Raw genomic sequence first — 9,973 nt, forward strand, 5'->3', positions numbered from 1 at the left:
GAAATATATCTTTGACATACGATAAAGATATTGTTAGAAGAGGGGAAAAAAGACAGTAAAAACATCAATTGTGTAGGTGTCCCTGGGTAGGTGAAATGTTGAATCTTTCCTTGTCCCCTGTTCTACACCTGGAGAGATAAACTTGTAATTCTTTATTAGTGTAGACAGGGAGGGGACCCAGGCATCCTTGTCCTGTGTGAGAGACATTTCAGCCTGAGTGAATCCCTCCTTATTCAAGTGAGAGGGAGAGGGAAATGAAGTTCACTGTGAACATGTATGCACCACCACAGGGGAAGCAAGGGCCATGAAACATGAGATGCAAGCACAACTGTAACAGTTTTTCTATGTAATAAAAAATTGAATTTAATATTTCCTGTTGTTGGCTTGGTGTCCTGTAGCTCAGTGGCTAGGGCATCAGCCACATACACCAGAGCTGGAGGGTTCGAACACAGTCTGGGCCTGCCAAACAATAATGACAACTCAACCAAAAAATAGCCAGGAATTGTGGCAGGTGCCTGTATTCCCAGCTACTTGGGAGGCTGAGGCAAGAGAATTGTTTATGCCCAAGAGTTTGGGGTTGCTGTGAGCTGTGACGCCACAGCTCTCTATCCAAGATGACATAGTGAGACTCTGTGTCAAAAAAATATTTTTTTTCCTGTTGTCTGTAAACACAATAACTTTTAAAATTGCATATAAAAGCACGGTAAAAAAACAAAAAACAAAACACAGCTTACAATAAAAAAGAATGTTTCAAATAATAACCTTGCAAACCTAAAATGTTTCATATCTTTATATTCAGTTATCTATATGGGTGGGTTTTATTTACATGACTGTAGTAATTATTCCTTCTTTATTCCTTTTTTTAAGCATTGTCACTGCCTAGTGATAAACTCACCAATATAAATATTAACAAATCAACCCGTATACCTAAAGCCCCCCCATTATAATGCCAGAACTCTTGCATTTGTAATAAAAATTACGAGTATATTTTTATTTTATTTTTGTTTTGATCAATGACATATTTTGTTTTATTTAATTGTTTCTCACATATATGTTAGATATCTTTACAATTTATAGATCAATAATTTCTCTCAGATTTATACCATCCCTGATAGCACTCATTTCTGAATATGGGCCATTTATTTTTATTCTCTAAATAAAATATTATTTTTATTTCTCTCTTTCTCCAAATAGGATGATGTCAGAGCTATCAGGCACCAGGCTCACCTGGAATCAGACACTGGTAGAAGCAATTTGAATTCCTAACTCTGCCCATCTTCACATACTGAATGTCCCTGTCATTTCTGCTCTTAAGAAAATTATTGTGCAGGCAGCTGCCATGGGGCCCTCAGACCTGCCTTAGGGTCTTGGAAGATCCATTCCTAGGGGAGGAGCACAGATCACAACAGTACATGCAGGTATAGCTATTATTTCAAGTCTGTGGAAATTAGAATGGGAATAAATAATTCCTAGAATAACCCTTTGGAAATGTTCCTGATGGCTTCTCCTGTCACTCCTCTGTCATTGGAGAGAAGAGCTCCCTTTTTCACCAGCACTCTGGGAGGAAATCTCTGGCCACCAGGTAGGGATCATATATAAGGAAAGACCTGGTCACCCCCAGTATGGAAGTGAGTCCATTCTGGCTGGTCCCTGCTCTAGACTTGATCCTGACCCACAAAGACTGTGTCTACAGGGAACCCGCCTAGGAACAGCCCAGGGAGCCAGGGACAGATTCAAATGAGGATCCCAGTAGAGCAGGAAGATTTCCCTGAGCTGATGGGGAGGTGACAGGAGCAGCCACCTGACCCAGCCTGAGTCAGGGGGCAGCGGACAGAGCAGTGGGGAGGCAGGGCTGGTTATGGGACACTCTGGTCACCATGCCACATGATGGTGTGTCCAGGTTTGGCCACCAGGGGGAACATGTGGCTCATTTTTTCATGGTCTCAGGGTAATCAGAGCTGAAACCAGCCACCTGCTCAATTCCAACTATGACCTCCCCACCTACTGTGACCTGACACAGCCCTGTCCCTACCTGCCCCTGACACCCTGAGGTTGAGTGGCCTGAGCAGGGCCCAGGGTGGGAGGTTCATGTGCATGGATGGGGCCTATCCTCTCAGGGTAAGAAGAGGGGACAGGCAGACCTGGGGGAGCTGTGCCTCAGCTGTGGGCACAGAAGGCAGGAATCAGGATGTCCTCACAATGGCCTGGTCCCCTCTCCTCCTCACACTCCTGGCTCACTGCACAGGTGACCAGACCTGGGCCAGGGGAAAGGCCCTGGGGAGACCCTGGGGCCCTGCTCTCTCCTCTTGTCTCCAGACCCAGAATCACCATGTCTGTGTCTCTCCTTTCCAGGGTCCTGGGCCCAGTCTGTGCTAACTCATCTGCCCTCCATGTCTGGAGCCCTGGGGGAGATGGTCACCAACTCCTGCACGGGAAGCAGCAGCAACATAGTGGTGGGCATTATGTGCACTGGTACCAGCAGTTCCCAGGAATAGCCACTAAACTCATCATCTATGATAACAGAAAAAGACCCTCAGGGGTCCCAGACCTATTCTCTGGCTCCAAGTCCAGCAGCTCTGCCTCCCTGACCATCACGGGTCTCCAGAGTGAAGATGAGGCTCATTATTACTATCAGTCCTATGACAGCAGCCTGGATGCTCCCATAGTGCTCCAGGGCCAGGGGGAACTAAGACAAGAATTCCCTTCTTACCCTCAAATGGGTGAACACCCAGCAGCTGATGCTCAGGCCTGGCATGTGGCTTTTGCTGCTGCTGCTGCTGTCACCCTGGGCCCAGGTGCAGCCATGGGCACCACAGATTGGAGCCTCCTCCCTTTCAGTCCTCAGAGTCACTCACAGCAGCCAGGAAAAGGGCCTCCAAGGAAACAGCATGCCCTGCTCCCCTGTATCTGGGGACACAGGGTCTGTTGTACTGAGTTCCAGGGCCTGGCAGGCCCAGCTGTGTCATCTCAGAACCCTCCTCTGAAGGGGGAACCCTGAGTCTCCATCCTCCTGTCCATGTCCAGGACTTCCCAGGGCTGTCTTTTTCTCATTGGTCCTGAGGGTGGAGCCAGGTTCTTTTCATTTTTCTTTCTCAGCCTATACTTTTTAATAAATCTCTTGTCATGAAGACATACAATAGATGGCCCATATTGATCGTATAAAAGTAGGTACATTTTGAAATTTTTATGCATCCCTGAAAACCTCAGCACAGTGGAGAGATCAGTATGGGTGCCGATCCCCCAGCCTCCTCCTGACCCTTTGTAATACCCCCACCCCCTCCTGGGCAGCCCTGGTTCACCTCCTGTCAGTGCTGTTTGGTGTCTTTTCTCTGGATTTACAGATTTCCCATTCCATTTGCATCCGGCTTCTTTCACTCTGGTCACTTCAGTGGAGTCTCTGCGTTATTGGTGAACTGAATTCCATCCCATAGAGAGTTCATTATACCTTGAGGGACTCTAGGACCAATGTCTTTCATGGTCGTTCCTCACTAAAAACAACAATAACAAAAACAAAACATATTTATTTATGTGTATTTTTTCTGATTAAAAAAATACTTTTTCCCCCTTGGCTCCTAACATGTGGCATCCTCTAGGCACTGGGTCTTCTGTCTGGAGGGATGCTCAGCCCTGCTGTCCCCTTATGCTATTATTTACTCATCTCTAACCAGTCAGTACTGAAATTGTGCCATATTCTTCTGATTTTTTTTTTTTTTTGCAGTTTTTGGCTGCGACTGGGTTTGAACCCACCACTTCCAGCATATGGGGCCAGTGCCCGACTCCTTTGAGCCACAGGTGCTTCTATTCTTCTGATTTTTAATCAGAACAAACTCCCAACTTAAACTTTGTAAAAGCACCACCTTGTCCTAGATTCTTAATTCTGGCCCTTTGGATTCTCTCAGTAACAGTGACCAAGATGCTGATTTTTTCTTTTTTATGTCACCCTCTGTAGAGTGCTGTAATGTCACAGCTCACAGCAACCTCCAGCTCTTTGGCTTTGGCGATTATCTTGTCTCAGACTCCTCAGTAGCTGGGACTACAGGTGGCCACCACAATGCCACAACGCCACAACGCCTGGCTATTTTTTTCTTATTGCAGTTTGGCCGGGGTCGGGTTTGAACCCGCCACCCTTGATACTCACTGAGCCACAGGCGCCACCTAAGATGCTGATTTTTATGTTCTTCCCAGTGGGGACCTCTTGTTATAGAGTGAACAATTGACCACCAGACAGATAAAATTCAAATGCCCATCAGGAGTCTTTATTGATTGGCCAGCCGGCTGTCTCCCTAAGTCTGGAGAGCAGCCCCGACCAGTTGGGGAGTCTGGGTTTTTATAAGGCATAGGTAGGGTAGGGGCTGGTTGAGCTGATGCAAGCAAGCTGTTGGATTTTAGAACCAGCCTTCACAGAAGCAGACCTTGCAGGTGCGGTAAGCAGATGAGCAAACAATTTTCAAAAGAAGTCAAATTCAGTAAACTCTTATCCCATTTCTTCATTCCTCCCTCCTCCCCCCGCACTAGGTCTAAGGGAGTGTTTTCACCATTTCAAGGCCGAGGTGGCCTCACAGAATTCTTATCTCGGTTCCTCCTCCATTCCTGTTCCTTGTTGGGGGGTTCAAGCGGTTGTCAGTGATGGAGGGGGTACCCGTTTCACTCTGTGTGTATAGACGTCAGTTCATATGTGCACCTAAATCACTGCGTTTCTTTGATACAATTGGGACTTCGCTGTTGATTGAGGATTCTTAAAATAACTTGTCTTGTGTCTATTGAACATATGCAATGTGATATTACAGCATAAGTACACATAGAGAGTAAAAAATACTGATGTTAACAGGGGTGGTGCCTGTGGCTCAAAGGAGTAAGGAGCCAGCCCCATATGCCAGAGGTGCTGGGTTCAAACCGAGCCCTGGCCAGAAACTGCAAAAAAAAATACTGATACTAACCAATATGCCCTTTATCTCATATAGTTATCTTCTTGCGTGTGTGTGTGTGTGTGTGTGTGTGTGTGTGTGTGTGTGTGTGTGTGTGTGTGTGTGTTGTGGCAAGGCGGAGCCTCCTGGCTCTTGGGAACTAGGCAGAGCAAAAACCTGAAGAAAGATCCTGGGAGGCCAGGCACTGTCAAAGTGGAGCCCTGACTCCATTTTCCAATGGGTACTTACTGAGATTCAAACAAAGAATTGTAAGGGAAAATGTTACCATAAATGTCACACTGTGTAACAGGAGGGCAGGACATGCAGAAAGGGCAGATGTGACTGTTTTCCTGTGTGGATGTATCTAGCATGGGACACGCGAGCTTTGACACCAACTCCATATTGGTCTGACGGGTATCTGCCTTAGCTATTTCTGCCTAGTTAAGTGATTAATTAGTTGTGGAAATGGTTGCAGCTGTTGCTGCTGACATACTCACCCTATTCTGCTATGCACGCGACTACAACTTTGTTGCAGTTCACATGCCCTGCGCTGTCTGACCTGGACATCCTGTTCCTCTGCACATCTTGAGATGTCTTCCTTACACGTTTCCCACACCTGTAATTGATGGCTCATGACGCTTTACTTTATCTCTGTCACAGTCACATAGCGAGCAAATAAGTACAAGGTTAAGCGTAAAGAGAATAGCAGTGATTAAAGATTTCTCCACAATCATTGATTAACATAAAAAGAAACAGCAAATATCATTTCACAAAGGGATTCATACAAGGAACAAATGAATTTTTTCTTCCACAGTGTGTGTGGCAGGGAGGCAAGAACAGCTAAAATCTGCTCCTTTATGCCCAATTCCTTGAGCGCACAATTGTATTACCCGTGGTTGCCATGGTGAACATTAGGACCCCCATCTACACATGTGCTCTTTGTATATTCTGACCTTTCCTGGGACCCACATGCAGTTTTGTTCCCTTATCTCAGTCTGTTCTGGAACCCATAGCTTTTTAGGTCATTCAGTGTGTGACCTCGTGAAATCCTGCCAGCAGCTTTATTATTACCTCCCAGGCAGTGGCCTCCGAAAGAAGGATGCATGTGGCCTGAGGGAAGGGTTCCCCTATTTAACAAATAAAAATACTGAAGATCACTTGCATGTGAATTTATATGAACAACATTAAAAAATAAATAAAGTGTGGTATAAGTGTGTCCCAAATAATGTTGCTATGTCCAGGGTACTTTTGAGGACTTAGAAAGGAAGGCTTATAAAACAAATCCCTAACCTATGCCCTAAGGTTTGCTCTTAATTCAGTGCAAATATTCACACCATAAAATGCTAGAAAACAGTTGGTGGAGCTCTTTTGTGGTAACTGTTTTTTCTATTTTACATGACTAGACATTGAAGCTCAGAGAGGGGAGGGCACTCACTTAGGACCCGTAAGTCAAAAGCCAAAATCATCCCCGGACTCAGCTGCACCTGAGGCCACAGACAAGCTTCTCAGCCACAGGGTGGGCTGTACCACCCTCTACCTCATCCTAAAAACATCTAGAGACAGGTTTTGGGAACAGTGTCTTGGTGAAGAGTCTGACTCACCTGGACACTGTCCTGAGCACACTTGTGGGGCAGAAGGGAGTAAAGACAGCTGTCTTTAAATTCTCACTGTCCCTCCAGATACACTTCAGTCCAAAGTCCATCTCTGAGGACACACAGGGGCCCACACAGGCGTCCTCTCTCCTTTTCCATCCACCCTGCTGCCCTCTCAAGGGCCCAAACCCATAATGAAGTCCCATTTTCACCATGGAAGGGCAGCTTTAGGTCCCTGAAAACACAGCCCATAGCCTACAGGAGAAACACCTGCTCTGGGAAATGAGGACACCCTCCCCTCTGCAGTTGCCTGGGTCATGCTATGATGGAGCCTCCCCATCAGGGGTGAGGATGGAGCTCAGTCAGACAGAGCAGCAGGAGGAGAGAGTCAGGGAGAGGGCATCACATTCTTGGGTCTCCCATACTTGGAAGCCTTGGGGCGGTGGGGTCACCAGGTTCCTTTGCATTTTTGCTCCCCTGCATTGTGGACAGATTCTGAGTCTCCTACAACCATCTCAAAATAATGACAGCAAGTACAGTCACCCTGAGGGTGGTTCCAAGGGGAAAGGACAAGGGATTTAGACTTAGCTGAGCCGGGCAGGAGGCTGCAGCCTTAGGAGGCTTCCAGGTGTAGAGAACCAGAGATTCCCAGGTGAGCATGGAGGCAGAGAAGTTAGGCAGCTGAAAGGCGAGGGATCCTAAAGATTCCCAGCAAGCCATCAGTAGCTAGGGAGAGACAAGGCAGGGGCCCCTCCAGTATGCAGAAGGAACTTGTTCCTACACTGTGGATTCTGGACAGCTTGCCTCTGAAACTTTGAAGCAATTTATTTTGCCTTAAGCCACCTAGTTGGTGGTACATTGTTATGACAGCCGTGGGAAGTTATTACACCAAATAATCAAGGTAAGTATGTTTTGAATTTGCACACTCTTTACTCATGCAGATTTCTAATTTTTCCACAATTATGATCATATTTCTATTCATCTTTCTGTGTTTATACACCACCATTGTCATTTAAGTTTAGTATAAATTGTTCGCTCTGTGTTAAAGACTATAATTGATATGATGGCTTCATGTTTTCATTTTTGGTACGGATACAAAATTATAGCTTTTGGCTAATTCTAATTGCTTATTAGTATCAATAAATATGAGACAGCCATATTAAAATCCTTCTGGTTATCTCTGTGGATCTGTGAGCTCAGGAGAAGGTTCCTTCCATGTTCAGTGGGAGGCCCGGAGTGCACCATGCCTGTAACATCCTGCACCGAGTGGGGCACAGGAGGGTAGTTTGAGGGGCTCACTGGCAGGAGGCGCAACAGGCTGAGGCCTGAGGAACAATCCTTCACCAAGCCCACCAGCTCCCTCCTGCCTGTGTCAGACCAGAGACTCTCAGACGTTCCCGTGCACAAGGGTTACCCGGGATCCTGTCACACGTGGACTCTGACTCAGGAGATCTGGTGGGAGCATTAAAGACTGAATTTCTAATAAGTATCTTTCCCCACAAAATTCACATCACTAAATCTAAATAATAAGAATGATTGAAAATACTGGGAAAAGGCATTAGAGAAATTAAAAAAAAAATTAACAGAGAGAACTAAAGGGTTTTGATTAGGAATTCCCCAAGTCTTAGCCACAAAATGACCAGTGACCACAAAGGACGGCTGAGGTCCTTGGAGAGGGTTTACATTCTTCAGAAATGAAAGCAAACATATTCCAAACCTTCTCTATACCTGGTGTTAATCCCTGGCTCCTCCAGTGTCCCCACCAGCTTCTCCCTTTTCTGGCCTGGCTCAGTCACCTGAGCAGCAACCTTGTATGGCTGCTGCTTCCTCCAGGGCTCCCACAAGGGGCAAAGCAAACCTCCCCCTCCTCAGTCTGCTGGGAGAGCTGAGCCCCAGCCCAGGGTCAGGGAGGGGCTGGGGAGTCCCTGGGTGGAAACACATTTGTATGAGCAGCCCTTCCTGTGCAGAGGGTAGAGAAAAGAAGGCCGGGGACAGCCCAGCCCCACTGTGGGACCAGGGCTGTGTCCACCATGGCCTGGGCTCCTGTTCTCCTCCTGATCCTATCTCAGTGCTCAGGTAGGGACAGGCCTCAGAGGCCAGGAACAGCCCCTACCCTGACTCTGGATCTTCTGGCAAAGATGCCTGAGAAACTTTACCATGGATTCTGACCCAGTAAGAGTTTGTGTCTGTCTTTGCAGGTTGCCTCTCCCAGCCTGTGCTCACTCAGCCGCGCACCCTCTCTGAGTCCCGGGAACATCAACCAGACTCACCTGTACCCTGAGTAGTGGCTTCAGTGTTGGTAGCTATTCAGTATCCTGGTACCATCAAAAGCCAGAACGCCCTCTCTATTATCTCCTGAGATACTACTCAGATTCAGATAAGAACCAGGGCTTTGGAGTCCCCAGCTGCTTCTCTGGATCTAAGGATGTGTCGACCAATGCAGGGATCCTGCACATCTCTGGGCTGCAGGCTGAGGACGAGGCTGATTACTACTGTGCCATATGGTACAACAGTGCTTCTCACAGTGACAAACACAATTAGGGAAGTGGGTCAAAAATGGTTATGCTTATTTTCTTTATGTTAAATGTATCCACACTACTATGATTTAAACAAATCAGATTTTTTTGGTTACTTACCAAATAATTATGAGATCTAACAAAAACAAATGCCAATCCAATTGCTCAGCCAACAGAATTACAGACACTATTGAAGAGAAATTTCTTCTGCTAAATTGCACCTTTACCCAAAATTCTGTCATCTTCAGAAAGCAGTTTATAATTAAAATTTGTTTCCATTTGAACACTTTTACACTGCTGGTGGGACTGCAAACTAGTACAACCTTTCTGGAAGGAAGTATGCAGAAACCTCAAAGCACTCCAGCTAGACCTCCCATTTGATCCTGCAATCCCATTACTGGGCATCTACCCAGAAGGAAAGAAATCCTTTTATCATAAGGACACTTGTACTAGACTGTTTATTGCAGCTCAATTTACAATTGCCAAAATGTGGAAACAGCCTAAATGCCCACCAACCCAGGAATGGATTAACAAGCTGTGGTATATGTATACCATGGAATACTATTCAGCCATTAAAAAAAATGGAGACTTTACATCCTTTGTATTAACCTGGATGGACGTGGAAGTCATTATTCTTAGTAAAGCATCACAAGAATGGAGAAGCATGAATCCTATGTACTCAATTTTGATATGAGGACAATTAATGAAAATTATGGTTATGGGGGGGAAAAACAGAAAGAGGGAAGGAGGGAGGGGGGTGGGGCCTTGGTGTGTGTTACACTTTATGGGGGCAAGACATGATTGCAAGAGGGACTTTACCTAACAATTGCAATCAGTGTAACCTGGCTTATTGTACCCTCAATGAATCCCCCAACAATAAAAAAAAAAGAAAGTTCCAAAAAAAGAAAATTTGTTTCCATTTGATCAGCCTGATTGTCGTCCTCCCAGGTTCCCTTCCCAG

The 9,973-nt window shown here is 46.0% G+C and overlaps 2 pseudogenes; both read left to right on the forward strand.

The window, feature by feature from the left end:
* Nucleotides 1-2,199: 2,199 nt before the first annotated feature.
* LOC128573089 (immunoglobulin lambda variable 1-40-like) lies at nucleotides 2,200-4,661 on the forward strand (annotated as a pseudogene).
* Nucleotides 4,662-8,526: 3,865 nt separating this feature from the next.
* On the forward strand, nucleotides 8,527-9,037 carry LOC128573090 (immunoglobulin lambda variable 5-39-like; annotated as a pseudogene).
* Nucleotides 9,038-9,973: the final 936 nt, after the last annotated feature.

The sequence above is a fragment of the Nycticebus coucang genome, chromosome 20 (assembly GCF_027406575.1).
Source record: "Nycticebus coucang isolate mNycCou1 chromosome 20, mNycCou1.pri, whole genome shotgun sequence".
NCBI classification, from domain to species: Eukaryota; Metazoa; Chordata; class Mammalia; order Primates; family Lorisidae; genus Nycticebus; species Nycticebus coucang.